This window comes from Brienomyrus brachyistius, chromosome 7 (genome assembly GCF_023856365.1).
Source record: "Brienomyrus brachyistius isolate T26 chromosome 7, BBRACH_0.4, whole genome shotgun sequence".
Lineage (NCBI taxonomy): Eukaryota > Metazoa > Chordata > Actinopteri > Osteoglossiformes > Mormyridae > Brienomyrus > Brienomyrus brachyistius.
The window spans coordinates 14317021-14335693 of NC_064539.1; the positions used below are offsets into that span (position 1 = coordinate 14317021).

General features: G+C 38.6%; 1 protein-coding gene across 7 annotated transcripts in view; it reads right to left on the bottom strand.

Moving 5' to 3' along the window:
- Positions 1 to 18673, bottom strand: part of kank1a (KN motif and ankyrin repeat domains 1a) — a 52221-nt gene that overhangs the window by 24976 nt on the left and 8572 nt on the right. Inside the window, exon 4 of one of the 7 annotated variants that reach the window (XM_049020395.1) lies at positions 14288 to 14449. The exons of the other annotated variants lie outside the window; for them this stretch is intronic. The gene's annotated coding sequence lies outside the window, so the exon portion shown is untranslated. The remainder of the gene's footprint in view (positions 1 to 14287; positions 14450 to 18673) is intronic. 7 annotated transcript variants of the gene reach the window in all.

Genomic DNA, 18673 nt, shown 5'->3' on the forward strand with positions numbered 1-18673 from the left:
TGTGTTCAAGTAACATTATATTTCATATTTAAAAATGGAATCGCAGAAAAGTGAAATTCCCTGTACTAGTTTACTTAAGTATAGCATACAGTTACAACATACCAAACAAAACAAGAAATATGCTTTATTTGTCATTTGCACAAGCACAGGTACTTCGGGATGCTTCTCTTTGCTGACCCATCTGGTTTTCCACAGCTTCGGGGTCACAGTACAGGTCAGCTACTGAGCAGCACCCCTGGAGTTGGGGTTAAGGGCCTTGACTTAGTCACAGAAAGGGATACTTAGCCCACTGTGCTACTCACTACCCCCCTAATAAATAATAGGTACCTAGTGAATCATAATGATAATACAAAGTCTGAAATTGCATTTTAAAATTTCAATACACTAATTCAACATTTAAAGTTTATTAGTGATGTCATGAAACTTAAAAAAAAATCCCATCGTGTATGTCACGTAAATCTTTGTCTATAAATGTATTCTAACTGCTTAACCTAAATGATCATTCACCATAATTAAACACATTTTGTTCTCCTTGCTATCTCAGTGTAGTCTGCATTGACTAAACATCGGCCACCATATTAATCCGCTTCATCCTGATTTCTATAGTTTATAACAAGAGAATAATACATTGACAGATGCTGAAACCAATAAAGGGTTAATCAACCCTTCTAATCGTTTCACATGAAAGGCAAGGTGGTTTTCCCGCGGTAGTTTGACATGTATTTACATGCAAAAATTCTGTTGAGCTGGAAATTATTCTAGGCACGTTAAAGAATAGGCTTGCGCACCCTAAGCATGTGCCTGCCCCCCACCCCATAAGAGAATGCATTCACCTCTGCACCACGAGTCCGAGTACATAAGAACTTAAATTGATTTTATGAAATTTGTACAACTCATGTAGCTACATTTATTTTAGTGGAATGACATGAAATAGAACAATGTTCTTTGTGGTATATTAAAAAAATGTTTGACAGGGAAAATCTTATCTTGCTAGCTAAATAAATTAACAAAGCAGGGGCAGGACATTGGCCGCTTACCAGCCAATCACAAAAGGAAGCTTTAAGCTGTAGGTGATACAAAGGACATGGTAATCAGATGTAGGCCAGAGCTACACAAGAGAACCACAGGAACAAACTGAAGGGCCATGCAGCTCTTTGCTGAGCAGCAGAGTGCTAACCAGGCTCTCCGCACACCTCAATTAGCATTCCTCTTCTAAAAGGCAACCCCAATTGGCAGGTCTGGGGGTGCCGTTCTGAGACACGTTTCAGCAACCTGTTGACAACCTGGAAGTAGGCCCTCTGCTTTTGAGATCACAATTTAAGAAAAATAATAACAAAAACCCCAGCTCAAGTCACCATGAGAAAAGCAGCAGGAGCGTTCCATAGGTTTCCCATTGCGGAAGCAAGTTCCAAATATGGAATGTAATATTGAGTGATGGGCAAATACGCATGTTATTTCTTCCTGTTATTTGACACTGTATATTAGTCACAAGCATAACGTGACATACACATTTCACTCTGGGCCTTTACTGCCTTTACTGCAGTCCTAATGGTAGACATTTCATAAAGTGCACCCAGCCCCAACCGGATTTCTCCCGTTTTCTTTTTTTGCCCTGGAAAGGTACTTATTTAATTCACCATACTGGCCAAAAGTTAAAGGGAGTCATCAAAAAACATTAAGGTTTCACATGACTTGCATTACACAACCCGTCCAGTCAAGAGCTCTAACAATACAAAGACTGGTTAATTACAAACTTAGCTTGAAGAAAAACCACCATAAAGTTCAACCTCTGAGAATCTGAAGCCTCCAAATCTGACAGTCTGGCTCTTAACTACCAAGCAGTAATCATTCGCCACCCCACTGAAGCCTTTATTTGTAAACATTACATTAAAAGTTAGGTGCCAGAAACGTTTGATTTTCTGTAGAGCGAAAGGATGATACTGAGCCAAATCAATAATTCCTTCAACATTCCCCTTCAGCACTGGGAAGACTTTGGATTAGAAATATTATTTTTTAAGAATCCTGTTCTAAGTATGGGGAGAGGATCACATCACTGGAAATGTATGTTTTAAACCAGCAAATAACCACCAAAAAAGCTGAATTGATCGCCTCTTGAAAGTTGCATAACTCAGTCTGGTCTCTCTAGATCTATAATAGCTGACTGAGTGCAGACGCTGATTCTAGTCTCTCCTGCTGCTTCAGAGGACAAACCCAGCTGAACTTCCATATCAGGGCCAGTTGGCACACACAAACTGCAACTCTGTCGGTATGGACTCTGCACCCTTATTTTTTCTTTCCCCAGACATGTTGCCATGTAGACCACTGCTAATGTTTATTTAATGCTAAACCCTGTAAGGGCGTTTAATAATGGCAACAGCTGAGCATAGAGGTTAGAACAACAATACTGAATTTAGCTGGCCCAAAAAGTAATGGGCCAGTCAGCTAAGAACAGCTGGTACATTGAAGTCTAGTCTAGATAAGATGCAAGTATAATTGGGTTCCTGTTTATCACCGGCATCTTTTAGGAAAATTAGTTCTTAGAAAACTGGACTAACTGCAGCTTCCTTACTTGAAAAAAAATATTTATAAGCAGAAAGGACAGAGAGAAAGTATGCAGAATTTCTGAGCATCAATTGTAAACACACCATTTTAAGGTAACATTTAAAAGCCATGTTTTTAGTAATTTATAAAGACATTCATAACAAATACATTCATAAAGCATTATAAACATGGGTATAAATATTTATCAAAAAGCATAAAAGTCATGTTTATTATACATTATGAATGCTTTATGAAGTTCTCATCTATAATGCACTATTGATAATCATTGGTATAAACATTAAGGATGTTTTGTACTGAATTATATAGGTATCTATAGTATATTATAGATGAGAACTTCACAAGGCAGTCATGTGGGAGAACATTTTAAAATGAATTTGAGGAAGCACTTCTTTACACAGCGTTGTAGTTGGAGTAAGGAGTAGTTTTCCTGCTAGTATAGCGCAAGCTAAAACCCTGGGTTTCTTTAAATCAGAGCTAGATAAGATTTTAACAACTCTGACTTGATGGGCCGAATTGGCCTCCTCTCATTTGTAAATTTCTTATGTTCTTATAATGCATAGTAAACATGGCTATAATGCGTTATGTCTTTTTCTAAATATTTATAGGTATGTTTATAACACCTTATGAATGCATTATAATGCATTATGAATATGTTCACAGATTACTAAAAACACAGCCTTAAGTAAAATGTTACCGGATGTACTAGTTTCACAGGTTATATTTAAACTTGTAGTACATATATAAACCAGTAAGACAAATAGGATTGATTTGGGAGGAAACGTTGCGTTCTACCTGAAATTCAATTCCTTTCAAGCTTGAGAAAGCAGTTCAGTAGATAAACATCATGTACCAAATTCTGTGCAGATTAACAGAAGACTGACATTAACACAGATCTCCTGGTGTTTTCTTTACTTCTCAAAGAGCTCCAGCAACCTGTGTTCTCTGTTTGACTACCATTTGGACCTATTGCTGCTGCCCTAGTCCTTAATTTGCCAGTTAATAAACTTACTAGGCTGCTGCTAGAGCTGACTGTACTGGAACTCTCTCTTCAGGGGTCAAACACCAAAAATAATTATAATCCTGGTTTTTAAAAAATGTACATCATGTAGTTTTGGTAGCTGTGGAATGTGCCACAAAGGGTAGCTTTTCTAATTAGCCTCATGGGAGGCCGAGTTTCCATTATGTTTACATTGCCTGTAGCCATAAAGTGGTTGTTTCACTGCTAAAGGTGTTGCAGATCTTAAAATAATTTTTAAACCAACAGCAAGCACTGCTACAATTTACAATTATGTAGTTTCATAGCTATAATCCATCTTTCTGTAGTAACCTTTAAAAAGTTTATGTTTCCTGAATAGCATTTTCTGGATGCTGTTACGACAAAAAAAACATTGTTTAAAATATACAAATGAACCTCACATTAAACATATAATTACACAATAAAAGCTACAAAGAAACTTATCCAGCATCTGCATGTCAAGCAAATTCTGTATAGAAATGTATAATGATAAAGAATAAAAGAATGAACATACAGCAGATACAAAGATGGGAGATACAAAGAACCACCACCTCAGAGACCAGGTGGGGAAATACTGCTGAGAGAAATGCACAAGGCAGAAGACACAGACATTGGAATTGCATGCAAATATCAAATTCACTTCACTGATAAAATGCTACACATTTCTTGCATGTAAATGGCATACAGGAATTTTGACAATATTTCTGCCAATATCAGTGTACATGTGCCACATCCATAATACTGAAATTGCCCAACATTAAAAAACAGCTTACAGCTGCCCCTATACTGGTAGCCAGTATGTAAAACACATACTTGTGTAAAAACTTTTTTCAGATAGCCATTTTCCAAACAATCTTCATATATTTAAACAACGGTACAAACTTCATATCAAGATTAACAGCAAGGTCGTCTTCAGTTAACTTAAAGGAATAACTGAGCTCAGTATGTGTGCTCTCACCTAAGCGAGATTGAAAGGAGGCAATTTGGGGGCATTGGTTTGGGAATGCAGGCCTGGCTTTGTTGCTCCTCTATTTTAGGAATGTGTTTTATCTGCTCAAGTTCCGAGACCACAACTGGCATTGCTGCAAGCCACTAAAATTCAGCCCCAGAAACATCAGACTTCCACACCAAAGAGCACTCCAAATGCAAGAATGTGAACCTTCAATTACTTCCAGGAAGTGTGCAGGCAATGGGCTATTTTCACATCATTGTATGTAACTACACAAGGCACAAATGGCACCCTGGCAAAACAAGAAACTATTGTTTTTTTTCCCTTTGGATACGAGGATTGGAGTTTGAACAACTTTTTGTTTCAGAGGAAACTGCTAAAATGGCATTGTTTGTTCACAATAAACTAGGACTGCAGGTATCGATTATTTTATTAATCGAGTATTCTATCGATTATTCCATCGATTAACCGAGTAATCAGATGAGCAATACTTTTGTCTTAACGAGCAATCATAAATATTCTTAAAATGCATAACTCATTTAAATCATAAATCATTTTCATTGATTGAACTCCATACAACTGACAAAAGAACTAAATCCTTTTAGTGCATTTATGTACTTTTTTTTTTTAAACACTTTCTTAAATGCAAAAATAAATAAAATGTCAAATAAAACTACTGAAAAAAAGGTATACATACATCTTCAACTAAGGCATAAATTAAAATGGCCTTTACTCTGTGTTCTTGTACATTTATAGGAGGCATAAAAAAGTTGACAGGATTGTATCTCCTGGATGAGATAGGAATGCTATGTTCATGTGTGTGTAAGTGAATGTGAGTGAGAGTGTGTGTGTTTAAGTGTGTTACAGAATGAGTGTGTGTGTAAGCCTTTAAAGGATATGTGGCAGTTGGATAATTAAGTGTCTCAGGGTGTCACTGGCCCAAGGGGGGTGGGCAATTTTTATGTTACATTTCCATCCCTCCATCCATCTTCCAAATCGCTTATCCTACTGGGTCGCGGGGGGTCCGGAGTCCATCCCAGAAACAATGGGCACGAGGCAGGGAACAACCCAGGATAGGGGGCCAGCCCATCGCAGGGCACACTCACACACCATTCACTCACACATGCACACCCATGGGCAATTTAGCAACTCCAATGTTTTTGGACTGTGGGGGGAAACCGGAGTACCTGGAGGAAACCCCACGACGACATGGGGAGAACATGCAAACTCCATAAACATGTAACCCAGGCAGAGACTCAAACCCAGGTCCCAGAGGTGTGAGGCAACAGTGCTAACCACTGCACCACCGTGCCGCCCCCTATGTTAATTATAATAATATATTATAAATATATGTCATATTATTCATATTAATCTAAATCTGCAGAATAATATTACCAAAGCCTTGAAATAGATCTAGTTGAGTACACCCCATGCTCTCCTTTAGACTCACCCCTGCATGCTGCAGGTATCATAGCGACAAAGTGTGACGGCTGCTGTCAGCCTGCTGCAAGTTGGCAAATTTAAATACTGTGTCAAACTAAGCTAACAGTTTATCTGCATACAAACAGCTTCTATTTTAACTTGTATAGCTTTACTGTAGCTTTGCTGCTATGGAAGACAAACGGCGGTGGATAGGTGGATCGCTTTTCTTCACCTTTCAGCTTGTCAAACAGCTGGTTTGATTAAAGACTCTCGCCAGCTCTTTACCAGTAAAGGTTTAGTAGCGATTAGTAGCGATTACAAGCACTGCTGTTTTCCATCACTCCACCAGTTCACCATCTCTGTAACAGAACCGTCTTTTTGCTCTTTGCTGTTAGTGTATAGACAGGCTCCAGCTCCATGTTGATTAACTACGACAGCATCATTTTCACTGCTGTTGTGTTATCAGTGTTTTGGCTGCTTGGGCCGAATATTTTTTAATCACACATATGCCCATAAATACGTTTCTATCGCAGGTCTATTTTAGCCGTGAATGTGAGTGAAACGCTCGCGCTTACTTTGTATACTGGTTCCGCTCTGTGGACTGGATGCATAGACTGGGTGCTTTCTGTTGAGATGTTGAATCATTGACATTGTGCTATTGTGGTAAGCTAATTCGGTTTTACAATGGACACCCTGTACAGTACTTTCGCTTTTCTCTTGTTTGAAATGGTCCCAAACTTTAGACATTTTTCGTATTTTTCTCCGACTTTCCTCGCTATTTTTCCTGTCTTCCTCCATTGCGCCATCAAATAAAACCTACTCCACGAAATGCAGTGTAAACACACTGTGCGACAGTAATAATCCTCCGAGTGAAACACGGTGATCACTAAGCAGTACATAGTCGTGCGGATTACACGAAGCATCGAAGCAAAGAATTTGCGTCGAGGATTTTTTTGTAATCAAGTTATTCGAGTTACTCGATGAATCGTTTGCTGCCCTACAGTAGACATTACTTGGAAATTTAAACCATCACAACAAATTTTATGAGCTATGCATATGGGTCCATGATGCCCAGTTCATCCTCGGAGAACCAAAATAACCTAAAGTTGCTAATTAAGCATTATTAACATTTGTATAACAGAACATTTAGATAGCAAAAAATGTAATGTTAAAATTTTACAAATCTTCAATAATGTGTGTCCTGCTTCTGTATTCTTAGGATCTAAATATTGCCTTTACTCAGCATCTCGTTTTTATTGTTTTAGTTCCCATAATCCAACAAAACTGTTCAGGATTACAGTTATTCACCATCTGGATATTGTGTAAGCAACGCATTCACAGAAAGCAGCAATTTAGACCAGATAGTCTGACAACACTGCCATCTGGAGGCAGACTAATCTGATCTTAACAGTTTTTAAATATGTGAAATGTTTATTATGATTCATTCAGAACGAACCCAAAGCAAATTCTTGAATTACAATTTCATACTAGGTCAGATGTCGTTAAAGTCAAATGAACTAATCTAGCCTACTGCTTCTTTAAAAATAAATAGGTGTGTGATTCTGGCACTAATAACGCGGCGAAAAGAAAACAAGGAGCTCAATAATGGAAAAAAATATATAGGAGGGGCAAAAAACACAGCCAAACACGTAATATTAGTGATCTCCACGTGGTAAAGACATGTTGGTGGCTGTACTGTATCTGTTCCACACCCGTCACTATTATCTCTCTGTGTAGATATTTGTCAAAGCTCTGATTGGAGCCTTTTCCATTCTGCCCTTGAACTGAACATACTGTAGCTGATAGTAAATCCTCCAGCACTTAGGGAACAGGACTTTCAAGCCAGTGTTTGCAGGTTCTGGCTTCCATATCTTTGAAAAGCACTAGATAATCCAAATTGCGTTAAGCAAAAAATAAATAAAAATCCACCAAAATAATCATTCTGATCAACAAACCTGATAACCCTAACTGTAGAAACAATAAAGGTTCTTTTGAACCAAGTTATCTGCTGGCAAGATACTAATAATTGACATTAATTCTGCTGCAACCCAGTCAAACATAGTTCAGCTCCAACTAAATAACCATCATACACATCCTTAAAATTCTGAAACATGTATGCAATGGTTTCAAATGGATGACTACACACTCGCCTGCCCAAAATAATACCCCTTCCTCCCGCTGTGCAACATATCTGCAACAGAACTAGTCCTTTGGCCTTTTGCTTCTTCAGTCATGCTTTTTTAAGCACTGGTACATTTACATTTTAGTTATTTAGTAGGTACTTTTATCCAAAGCAATGTACATTTTTGAGAAATCAACGAAAGCCAATCCCTAAAAAATTAGGGGTTAAAAGGCCTTACTCAATAGCCCAATAAGGAAATCACTCTGGGATTTGAACCAGCAACTTTCTGATCACAAAGTCCTAACCTGGTGAATCACACACTGTCCCCTAGTAATAGGAAGACGAAGAAAAGGATATCTCATTTTAAAAATTCATGACAGCCTAAATTATGATGGAAATAAACAGATAAAGTTCCACTGAAATGTACAAACTATTACCCAAACAAAAGTCTCTGAGACACAGATATAGAACTAGGCTAGGAAACAGCTCTTGCAGCCAAGGAACTAAATTGACCTTTAAAACCTTTCTGTGAAATCTAAGGACTCCACCAATGAAGTAACTGTTTCTGTTACACCAGGCGCACCACGAATCCATTCAAATTGGTGTATTCGGCTTTAATAGGACAACTTGGCCACAGTGACTTTGTCCTGAGAACCTAAACACTCAGAAGGACCAGCATTTGAGAACTGGGAGTCAAACGGTGTGGAGGGTTACTGACCTGTGAAAGACAGACAGCAGGCAAGTTATAAGACAATATAAAGAAAGGCATGCGTTCCAAACTAAATCCAATTAAGCTGACACATAACAAAAAGTAAATGGTTTTCCACAGGAACACATAATAATGACCTTAATAAAGCTCCTTTCAAAGGGCTTTGCTTCCTTTACTTACAAAAAAGTGCCCATGACTCACACTGAAGCCTGGTATTAGCACTTACGGATGTTACACACAGACAAACACCAGCCATGAAGCTCCACAAGCAGACTAATTACTGCAGGATGTACGCTTCAGCTTCATGGACCTTACTGCACCTTATCAGGGCCGCGTCCATTTTCTTCTACTTCCCAAATAGACATTAAAAATGAAAAGTGCGTGGATACATGCAACTATGGTTGCTATGCACATCTTCAAACATAGATAATGTTACAATACAGTGCAAGCTCTTATCAATTTCAAATGAATCAGCATTCATTCTTAAGACAAGCCACCATCAGAGCCAAAATACGACATTCACGCCATCTTCAGTGTCAATCATTACACACTGGTGTGCCTAGACAGACACTTACATTCATTAGGCTTATTCATTATTGATTAACATAATGAGCTCATCAATTATAGATCAGTGCTATGACAAAGAACAACCAAGACTGACTGGGCTGCTAGTCTAGCAGCACTGGCAGCTCTTTCCTGTTTCAGCACAAAAAAAAAAGATCATAACCGATCCACTGTGTATGGCAGTGGTGAATTTAAACACCCCTGTGCTTTTACACAGTGTTACACACATAGTGCTGTGAGTGCAAAAGGTACAATCAGAACATGGAACTTAAGAATTAATCTACAGGTGTCAGGTTCTTATTTGTGCTCCAGTATTAGTTTTTATTGTTGGTTTATCTGAAAGATGTTTTAGATAAAAGCAACATACGATTGAGAAAGCATGGTAAGAGTCTCTGGAGCAGTTGGGGTTAAGGGTCTTTCTCAAGGTCCCAGTGATGAAGTCTGCCTACCACGGGACTCATGTCAGCGACCAACCAATCATGGGCACGGAGTCCTAACCCAGCGAACTACGCACCACTCGTTCCTGCACATCAATTCAGCCTCGGCTCATTTAAAAAATGGACATGCCACTGCTTGGTTTAATCATCAGTTTTCCTTTCTTGGGAGGATTAGCAGAAACAGTCCTTTTGTTGTACACCGTGATGTGCCATTAGCACAAACATCACGTGTTTGTGCAGAGCAAGGGTCTAGGAGATTTTCGTATTGGGGGGGGTACATAACTATCATGTAAATGTAAAAGTTAGTTTATTGGGGGGAAAATGAAGCCAAAAAAAATATTGGGGGGTACATGTCCCCTCCAGTTTCCACACCCCTAAGCCAATGTACAGCTCACGTTGAAAGCTGCCGTTAAGCTGTGTAGGAGCTTCAGTTGTATTAAAGAAATTCCAGAACTACAGGGGTAACATGATGCCCATTAAAATACACACTTAGGTACATGCAGAGGAGGAAAAGTGGTAATGCCTGCAAGGATTAGAAAAAAAGAAAAAAGTGTCAAATGCTGAAGCCCAAATATGGTTTAAAGCTTTGGTCCCAGACTTAAATCACTTAAAAGATGCTAAATAATATAAAACAAACCATTGTTTAAGTAATGTTGTTTGTTGCATCTGCCTTTAAAAAGAAAATCCAAAAATTGAAGCCATTTTCCACAATAATATATCTTTTGTTTAATTTTTAACTACAATGAGTAAACCAGGGAGCTATCAGCCATTTGAAAATGTTCCCTTAGTGAAATCCATTTTTTTGTTTCCAATCCCTTTCTTGTGGAGATCAATAAAAGAAAAGAAAACACAGTATGACCAAGGTTATATTTGTGATTATTATTCACATTAAACACAATTTTAGGGTGTCTACATTATATATTACATTGAAAAAAGAGGATGGAACCAAACCCGATGAATGCAACTGCCTTTATTCCCCCGTTCAGAGAGAAAGCCAGTAACTCCTGCTTACACTGAACAGACCAATCTCGTGCTAGTCGAATAGTGCAGAGGTTTATGACATGGAGAGAAAACCAAGACGAAACACCATCCTGATGACTATAAGATCTATGGAACATGAATTTCCATATGTATCAGCACATAGCAAGTTCCAGAGTGGATTTAAGAGCCTGGTCACCTTCACTTTGCAATCTTACTTTGCTTCATTAAAAAAAAAAAAAAAAACATTATGATCAAATTGATCCTGATGGGACTGAAACATGTAGACTGTATTTTTGCTGTTTTATCTTTGCAGCTCTTTCTCAAGGTGCTTCTATTTTATTTTTGCCCAAGTTTACATCCTGCCTGACATCTATAACCGCAGCTCCAAACATGGCCTGTCGGAGGTGTGAGAGGGAAAGTTAATCCGATTTGGGTCGTAGAGACCCGATCTGTTCCGCTCCCCCTGAGGGGGTGACAGCTGTATGGGAGATGTGTGAAGGCAAACAGTAAAGCCAGCATGATGCGCTATGCTCCCCTCCACACTCAGCTAACTGTCCATCCCATCCAGCACAGAGGGGCCCCTTGTCTGCTGTGACATCACCACCAGCCCCAATCAGACCCTCCCCCCCATCACCACTCACTTCAGTCAGCGGCTGGGCCAATTCAGCTGCACACTAACACGCACATGAAATTTTAATTGCTTCCTGAAGTAAAACAAAAGGAGCTCAAGTCAAAAGGCCACAGGTGTTATAACAAAGGAGAGTGGCCAGGCCAGGGTGTGACACCCCCGGGTTGCTTTGTCAATCCTGGGTTCTGAATGCCCCTTCAGACCCATTACTCTACGTAAGAGGCAACATACTTCAGGTGCATGAACATGGACTTTGGAAAGACAAACTTAGAGTCAACTTTTCCATATGCAAACCTGAGAACTATAGATGTTCTTTCTTACCCACAATCATATGACCACACAATGTGTCGTCACATTGTTGTCCTCTTACCCACGGCCATACAACTCTACAATGCATTTCATTACATTTACAATATACATTTGCATTATTTAATATGTATATGCTATTTGCACTATTCACCATAGTGGAACACTATGCCCAGTTCTTATGTCTTTAGTTCTTTTTAAAATAAGTGTAATTTGATTTGTTTTCCTTTACATGTTTATTTACTTTTATTTATTTTATTTTATTTATTTTTAAATCAAATTTCCCCTCATAGGGATCAAAAAAGTTCTCTTACCTTATTAATTAACACTTCTTAAAACTGCTTAATCCACTTTGAGCCTTTGGGGTCGATTGATTACAAACAAAAATGAGATTCATGAAATAAAATTCATGAGGGGTGCGGAAATCCAACGCCCGACTCGTCCGATCCGTCCAATGGATATTCCAATTCCATTATGCTTTTCACTTTAGTACATTATTCAACAAATTATATGAGATATTCAACATTTTATTGTAAAACAGGCTTTGTGATAATGATTCTACCCAACCAGGGGTGCGGAAATCCAACACCGACTCGTCCGACACGAGTAAATTGACCTTCGGACAAGCACGTTTTTCTGGTTTCAGTTGTCCGCGGACATGTTCAGTTTTCTGGAGAAAAAAGAATTATATGTGCTGTGCAGGACACATTTTTACCACTATCTAAATTTTTAACATTTGGGTACGTACTTCGTGCGGAAACAGTCAACTTAGGTATGTTCTTCATGTCTCAAATTGGTCTTCAATATTGTTTACAAAATGACGTCTGATTTTCGAAGGGGAAGCACTTTTACATAAGTATTTTACCCTACTATTTACACGTACGCTTGGAGATGCAGTCACTTTTTCATGTCGACATTACGATGTAATTTGAAGATTTTTCATTATAAATCGATAACTTTTATATATTATTGATAAAATTCATTGTTTCTACATAAAAATGCGGTCATTTTACTTACAATGCAAATGTTTTCATCACGTAAAGCTTGTTAGGCAGTTAATCTTTCGAGTTCACGTAGGTTGTAATATATTGAGGAGTTAAGAAATTTATTGCGTAACAACATCGATTTTGATAAGCTGTCTATGGATCGTTTTTGATTAGATAATTGCTCATATAAAACAAGTCAGTTTATTAAAAATAAAGAAGAAAACATTCTAACGGTTTCCAAATGTTATGAAAAATCTATAAAAATCTTCACTTAGACGCGTTTATTTTTGTCCCGAAACATTGGCAATATTTACTTCTTCGGAAATGTACCATCTTGCGGAATTTTGAATACGTTATTAGGGATTACCGTGCGTAACCCATAATGCACTGCGGTAAGCACGTTTTTCCCCACTATATGTGTGTAGCTGAAACTGAAGCAAGTAGCATCGCGGATGAGAAATGGATCGTTTCTTGATTAAAACTGGCACAACAGGCCCTGAAAAACCTGACAAGAAGTTCAAGAAATGAAAAACAAAAGCTAAAAGGGACCGTGAGTATGATATCTTTTATATAATGTTCTAGAGCAAGGTGGCAAACTACTACTCCCTGAAAAGAACTTTTTTCAGTTTTAAAATGAAGGCAATTTTGGTATCAAAAGAAAAAATAAACTATTTTTCACTTTTGTTGTTTATTTACGGGCAAGTGAATATAACTGGCGAACAAGTGGATTTTCTAAGTTTACTTGTCTGTGGACAAGTAGAAAAAAATTAGATTTCCACACCCCTGTCCTGAGTGGAGTCAACACAAAATGTCAGTCATATTTACTGCAAATTTCCATCAGGTTAATATTTTACTTCAGATCCCTAAATAGTTAGTTATTCTTATATATAAAGTAACTAGTCCTTTGACAGAACCACAGCTTCACAGCTAACCTCTCAGAGTGCAACAGAGTACTGCAGTACACTTCCCATGTACTGCAGAGATGTAAGAGCTGGAAAACGTTCAATAGGCATGACTTCAGGTAGCTCAGAGCCTTAATGGGCAGCACCATTGCCTCTTTCCTCCAGGGACCTGGGTTTGAATTTTGCCTCCTCTTTCGAGTTTGCTCATTCCATTTCTCTAGATGCTTCAGTTTCCTCCGGCAGTACATAGACATGCTAGTAGATTAGCTGGCACCTTTAAACTGTCAGCAGCTTGTGACTAAGCGTATATGTGGCATGTGATGGACCGGCATCCCATCCAGGGTATATCCCAGCCTTGTGCCCTGTGCCGCCTGGGAGAGGCTACAAACCCCCCGTGACCTTGTCCTGGATAACGGTTAAAAGACTGATGGAGGGTCTCAGAACTCCCCACTTCACCAAAGGGGCTATTGTCCTCTGCACATCAGACATGCCTCATTGATCCAGCACCAGTCCCCATGTGATTCCTCGGTCAGGGCTGCTGAGCATGCCCAGAGATGGGGAAGGGAAGAGCTAATTCAAGGCCAACCAAGCAGTACATCTGCCATTGATTTGAGAGACACCTGCTACACGCCCCAGTCACAGATGTGCCTGTCATCCTCTGCTTCTGAGCATACAAAATGGAAGCACACATTCAAATGCCGTACCTGCCCATTCTACATGGAGCTGACCCGCATCCTCTTCACATACTTGCCCAGAATAAAAAAAATACAGCTCACAGGGGTAGTGGCAGACTGGGAAGCAACAAGGTAGAATTCTTTGAATCTCCAGATCTGACCAAATATCAATCCTGTGGTGTAGCAGACAGGCTGAAACAGAGATATTTAATTAGGGACAGCATGAAGAAACAGCATCTGCAGATGTGTGACAACTGTGGCGATTATAAATTTTGGCCACATGTGTAAGGCAAGGAATAACTCAGAACGAGGCACCAACCCATCACAGACTATACACATTTATAAATACTTTTATCTACATCGATGAACAGTTGAAAAAATCAGAGGTCTTATCTAAGGGCCCAACAGTGAAATCACTCTGCTGACCACAGCATTTGAACCGATGACCTTCCAATCAAAGGTACAGAACCCTAACCTGTGGAGGCGAAAGGTTGTACACACAACATCCCTCCTACCCCATTTTGTGATTCATACTTTGGAGAATAGAATCATTAAGAAAAACATTAGCCAAAAAATGAACAGGAAGAGTCTTAAGAAATCAATGAGCACTGATCACATTACTCAAATCTTTAACCAAAAACAAATCACTCCTGTCCAGCCTGATAATTTTTAGTAGATAAAGGCTGTATGTTTTGGATTATTAATAAGCTTCAATGGTCTATTTTTTCGACCAGTACCAGTCCTAATCAATGTGGCGGGCAACACTTCTGGTGCTCCCAAGTTCAAAGCAAAATCAAATTCACTGGCAAGTCAGTGCTCCCTCAGAAGTTGCCCCCTGCTGCCTAGATTGTCTATAGGATTCACTGGACCTGCCATTGTCTACAGCCTAGTGGGGGCAATGTAGCAATATTTTATTGTAACTTGTTACAGTTATAGCCATGATACACATTGCAGAGGTATCGCTAGAATCATGATGCAACACGCTGTCAAATAAGCAGACTGTGCAACTCTGATAAGGAAGAACTGATTCCAAAAAAGGTTCTACTTTGATTGAATGGAAATGGATTTTATTCATGAATTCCAACGTGGATCTACTATCATTTGCAAACATTGCAAAGATACTGCTTGTATAATATGTGGCAACACAGCCAATCTATTCAAATGGTTAACATTACTAACATACATTCCAAAAAATTGTGATCTTTATTGTGGATCATGATTATAACCAAAAATATCGTTATATGACATTATATTGTTATATGGCATATATACCAACAACAGGTAACATATGCTAAGCTAGTGACTAGCTGCTATCTCAGCCGTTTGCTATTGGAATAGCAGAGATTTGCCCCGTGCTGTTGCATCAGGTATCAGCACCATTATTTTACACATATGACAAAATGATCCATCATGAAAACAGGAAAAATATCTGATTAGATTGAAAATAAAAATGAAGAACACTCCACAAATTTAGTATGTCAGCTTAAAAGTTAAAAATAAAAAGATGCCTTTGGAAGAAACCATAGAACCAAAGCAAAAAAGAACCCCTCAAATACACTGGTGAATAATAAGTTCAGCTTATTATTATTTAGTGGCAATGTCGGGTACAAGTCAATTACTGAAACTAATTAAGTTCCTGATCATGATCAGAGGAAAAAGGAATGTTTCATTAAGGCACCAAACTGAGAAGCCCCTTTGAACACGCAGCTGTAATTTGTGAAGTGCCATTTACTGTGGCCTGAACTCTGAAGGCCCTGGAAGCTGAAGCATTTGGCACCGTTTAGCAAAGGATGCAAATTACTGACAACTGAACAAGTGCAGCACCAGTACATAGCGGAGAGCCATTTAAATACGGAAGCCGGCAAAGGAGGTCGGGTCCGCTAGTGGAATTCCTAATATGATCTGGTTGAACCTGTACTTTACTTTTAAATATCCAAACACTACAGAAAAAAACCTATCAAAATATGATAAAAAGTAATAAAAGAGAGCCTAAGTACGAACCAAGGACAATGCTATGTTTTGATCCTTAGCTTAGCATCCAAGAGATATGGGACATAATCCCTAAATGGATTTAGAATCAAGTTCTTGGGGGGACTGGCAAAAAAAATATGGTGGCTGAACTTCTACAAGAGTTACTATAAGGATAACCCCGAGAAGCCTTCAATGCCTCATATCACATGACATGGAGAAATGCAAAGTCACACGTCTGGAAAAAAGAGGTCACATCCTCTTAAGCCAAGTATTGCAAAACAAACACAGTGGAGCTAGTTAATCAGTATAACAATGGTCTGATTGTGACCACCTCAAAACGTAACATTTAAATAAAGTGACAGTGAAAATAGGAAGAACTTTCAAACTGCTCAGCTAAAATTGGAAGAGCAACCCTATGAAAATATCTGTATGAATACACTAACAATATTCCTATTCTATCCATAATGCTGTGTCTATGGACATAAACTCAACGTAAGACAGTAAATGCTCACTAGAAAATCACCTGCACAGTTCAAGAATGACACGTTAACAGGAGAATGAAGATAAAAACAGTAAATTGCAGTGTCTTTCACTAGCATTTTAAAAACAAAAAGACTTCAAAACCATCATGAATACAACAAATGAAAACATAACACATTACAGGTTTTGACAGACATGTCCCCTTGGCTTAAAGTTTGTGGAACACATTAGGAATCAATTTAACATGGCAAACCCTAGTGACCAAGGTCAGCTCACCCAGTGGCCTGTAGAGAAAGAAACCCGAGAAGGTCATTTTTCGGCCGGAACTTCAAAGCCAAGCCAGCAGGTGGTGAAATGCATATGGATGCACATACAGCCCTGTGTCTACATACGAACAGCACAACACCACACAGCCAGGTCTGTTTGATTCAAACACAGCCATGGACGTTTTATGTTTCTTTAATAATGCTTTATATTGCATTACATGCAAATTCTACACTGTGGAAATAGTGGAGTAATGGGTAAAATCACTCTTTGTATAAGCGTACATGTGTTCTTACATTTAGAAACTTGAGAAATATTTTAAACTGAACTCCTGATACTGATACTCCCGGCATTCCACTTAAAGCACACCAATGTCTTGTTGACACATGATATTTTTCCATTTAATATATGTGAACAAACTTCACATCGCTGCATTTCAGTCATATATTCTGGTTTCTACATTCTCAAGTTCCATGTAACCATCAACCAAAGCACCCATAGCCAAGACACCTTAACCATGACGTAACAAGGCAAAATTGCAGACAATGGGACCTACCCTTTTTTCACGGTATTTTTGTGTATAAATAAGAAACCAACAAGCAATACATATAAGCAAAATGAAATTACACTGATTGGTATATACACACAAAAGAGGACCACGTCTTCCACAGTTACCAACACAAGTGGGCAATGAAATGAGCCAGATGGTACAAAGATATACAGAGTCAAAATATCACATACCTAATCCACCCAGCATCAAACTTAATGAGAAAGTGGCCTCTATAGGCTTACAACAAACACTCCAAATGACACGGTTTACATTTTATGGTGTTTACTTATCAGTAAATAAATAGGCAATAAAATGTTTATTTTCAATTATAAAAACAGAAATTATTTTAAACAGACCCAACACTTGTCTGCACATCACTCATCCCAGAATACTGCTGAAGAGGTCCTCTGTTTATGATTACCTTGCCTGTCTGTCAAGCCTGGTTTAATTATTCTATTGCCCAGAAGTACTAGGGCATACTGTGAAAGGTTGTTTTTCCATTTCGCATTTTGGATGACTGGGAATATTTCTGTACTTGGAATCATTAGGACCAGAAACTACGTTCAACTAAGCCTGATTTCTATCATCGTGATCTTACAGAACGACATTTCACATTTACATTTGAAGGTCACCTGATGTCATCCCATGATTCATGAGAAACTGTCGGATAAGTCAACGGCCATCTCTGGCATTAGAATGTTGCTTCCACCCTTTACCTGACTGGGTTCTGGTCATTCCCAGTGTCTCCTGCTTCACCTTATTCTTATTTACTGCAGTCTTAGAAATTTTTGAACCTGGAAACAACCTGCTCAGCATAGCCTTCTGCCAGCAGAACCATGATTAAACTGGGATTTTAAAAAGCAGATTTTTATTTTAAATATATAGAGTGGTCTTTTTATTTTTTCCAGAGCTGTATGTGCTGTCAAGCAGTAAACTAGGCATAAGTGCAGCTAGGCAGAACTTCCAAAGTATGCACAGTTACAAGTGTAATAAGTATTGGAACCAGAGCAATTTTAGTTCTCTTTATACAGTTCTGTCATCAAGTCCCATCATTTCTTTCTGACAGATAAGGGAGGACAAATGAAATAAATGCACTGGGATGCTATATTATGATAAAAGTTAGTACAGCTAGCACTTTGATCATTTTTAAA